Genomic DNA, 3,454 nt, shown 5'->3' with positions numbered 1-3,454 from the left:
CATTTCCAAATGATGAGCAGTTTTGGCAGAATAGTCCCACATTCTCATACATTATATGCTAAATCTTCTTCCCCAACTTAGAAATCAACACTATGGACTCAAGTAGTGTTGCACCAGTCACTATATTTATGCTAAATCTCGCAAACACCAACCTAGACTTCTATAGGGTAACCAAATCCATAGCTACAAAATGCCTAAAGGAGTTCCCAATTAACTTGAGGACCCTTTCATCCCAATATCCCATTGGGAGGTCTAGGAGTCTAACCTAGACTAGAGCCACCCTACTCAACTCCTTTGTTGGCAAGGTCGGGTGCCATTTGGTCATTGTAAGGCTATGCCTACCATAATACCATGTCCTAGGTAGAACCATTTCCATATCTTCTGCTATAGTAAGCTTGAAGTAGAAGAGACCCCTAGGCATCACCAAAACAACCACACTCCGTTTCACCTTCCACTTCTAACTCACCCACTTCCTAACCATCTTAATCGATGAATGAAAGGCCATAAAATGTCCCACTAGACACAATCTTAGGTTAGTTGACACACAATCAACCAAGCTATTTGGGAAAACAATATGCAACCCCTCATCTCCACTGATCACCTTGGGGGCTTCTAGGGATTGTTGATTCAAAATACCCCCAAGGACAACTTCCTTCCATCTTGGGGCTAGGGGGTTTTGCGGGCTTCCCCAAAAGATACCCAAAAAGAAGATCTGACACAACTAGGTCCCCAGCCATGAACAACTTAGGATCCACCACCACTTGGGATCTCCCACTTGAGGTCAACACAAGTTGTAGGTCTGGGAAAACCCTAGGGCTCTAGCCCTCTGGAGGGAGGGAATTCTAGCTCATCAAATTCAAACACCAAAAGAGCAGGAAAGTTGTAGAGAAAAAAGTTGCAGAGCTCCTACTTACAACTATTTCTTCTCTATTTCGCCTTAAATTTCCAAATCAAGCCAAGGATAGCTTGCATGTCAAACTACAAGATTTTTTTTTTTTAAATATGGGTGAAACATTCTTTTGGATTGATGTACCTACAGCATGAGGGAGCTTTGAAACCACAAAATTTGATGAGATGACATTTGTTTGATGCAAATGCCAAAAATTACATGGGTCTTGTCTACACTTTAAGTGTGTGTTGCTAACCACATAAAGGGACTAAGCATTAGGAGGGTGAGTGAATTTCAATCTAGAAAGACATAAGGCAAAGAAATATTAGTCAATAAGTTACAAGTGGAGCAAAAGAAACACTGCCAAATATATAAGGTAAAACCTCAACCATATGTTTACTATTGGAATGCTGGCTTATTCTTGGTATGCTAAGACTTGTTTTTTTCCTATGCTTTCAATAATTGTTATCTTTTTGGATATCTATTTTCTCGTATTTATTTTTTTCAAACCTATTTAATGGTATGGGACATAAGCATTATTAGTAAAATTAAGAAATAGCCTTCAATTATGGATGATTAGTAACACAAAAATCATTGGCTAGAAATCAAGAAATACAAAAACTAAACTAAAACTTTAATAACTTTTAAGTTTTACCCTATAGACCAAGTAAATGCAACCTTGCCTTTTCACCCATCCTTGCTAAATGAGATCTTTGGAGCTAGTCATATGCATCCATCAAAGTCTAATTATAAAAAATATTTATCAAATGGTACAATAAGAAACAATCTTGGATACACCATGTATGCAAAATGTGAATTATGGAAGGTGTTGAATTGCTTGAGAAAAATGTCTCAGAGGTGTCAACTCATAAAATGTGCTCCACATAGAAATGCCTACCAAATTTAGAATCATTGTCTTATTGATATAGTTAATAAAATGTCTCCACATATGTGCCCTCTCATGGAATTAACCTTTGTAGGCTTTGTAACATTAAAATGTGTTCAAAAGTGTGAGGAGAAAGCATGCATTCAAACAGTTTGACTAAATGCTTTTTAAGAAGAATATCATTATGTAAAAGGTCAATGTCACCATGTGATATATCTTGTAGTTGTAATATTCTTGGTAGATATTAATGTAAAGTGTTGGAGCACAAATAAGGCATTGACATGTTTGACAAAATGCCTAAAGATATGATATCTTGAATGAAATTATTACAGAACATAAAAAATACAGAAGAAAGAAAATATTTCATGCAAACTATTTGTTGATATGCCTCATAGGGATGTTATCTCATAGAGATATGGATCCACAATCTTTTCTATATGTGACTATTCAAATTCAAATTAAGTCATAGTGCGTGCTATTTAAGTCAACTACATATGAGATTTTTTTTTTTCCATAACATAAGAATATGCATTAGACTATTAATTGCAAAATGTAGAATCATAGACATTTTAGCCAATTCATTTGGTTTCCTCCATGAATTTCTTGACAAAATGTCTCAAAGAAATGTTATCTCATGGCATGATAAGAGGCAAATTTCTATGAAGGTTGTCGATTTATAATGCTTTTTATGTATGTGAAGGTTGAGAGATTAAAGAATTTTATACCCAAGTTTTAAATTCTCTTAAAAATTTTATGATTGAAATGGTCATGCAGACATGTATAACAAGCATAGTCACCTACTTTGTATTTAAAGTGCTTGAATAAATGCCTCAAAGAGGATAAATCATATGAATTCACAGTTTTCCAAATTGGTTACGGATATCCAACCAGATCATATGTGGGAGATCTCGTGTAAAGGATTACAATGGCTATGGCAAATATTCATATAAATATAGAATCATAGTCCAAATTCCTTTTATTTTGGGGAAAATACATTAAGGAAACATGGTTGCATGGATTACAATGATTGCAAGATATGTACTAATTTCCTTTGTTAAAAAGGAAAGAAATGGAAATTTTGTGAGTTCTTTAACAAGTTGTCTCACAGAAATATCAGCTTTAAGTGTTCTATGATCATGAAATTTGTCAAAAATTGATTTGGAGATTGTATGTGTTAATCTCATTATGGTTTTGACATTGTAGTGAAAAAACTCTTAGTCATCATCTAGCATAGTTAGTTGCTCATCACTATGGTTGGGCTAATATTCAGGCCAAGTGCATAGTGCATATCCAGTGAACAGTGAGAGCCAAGTGATCACTGCAAACTGACTGATTAGAGCACACTGAGCATAAGTCTTCAGACAATACATGCTGACTGATATGATAGTTAGTGTTGACCACTAGTAGGTGTCGAGTAGTCAGTATGTACCAAGTCACTCGAGTGCCTAGAGGATAGTGTATGCCAAATAGTTAGTGCATGTCGAGTGATTTGGGAGCTGAGTAAACAACACAAGATAACAATTAAGGCTAAGAATCAGAAACCTATTGATGTTGAGTAACCAGTCAATGACATAGATGTTTGTAATGGCATAAAATTCTATGTAAATCATGTTTGGCTGACATAATCTTGAATTTTTGATATGAAGAAATAAGGATCAAGTTATATCACACATCCCTAT

This window comes from Cupressus sempervirens, chromosome 7 (assembly GCF_028749045.1).
Source record: "Cupressus sempervirens isolate cs-2001-9-10 chromosome 7, ASM2874904v1, whole genome shotgun sequence".
In the NCBI taxonomy this organism is placed as follows: Eukaryota; Viridiplantae; Streptophyta; class Pinopsida; order Cupressales; family Cupressaceae; genus Cupressus; species Cupressus sempervirens.
Note: the sequence above shows the minus strand (reverse complement) of the source record.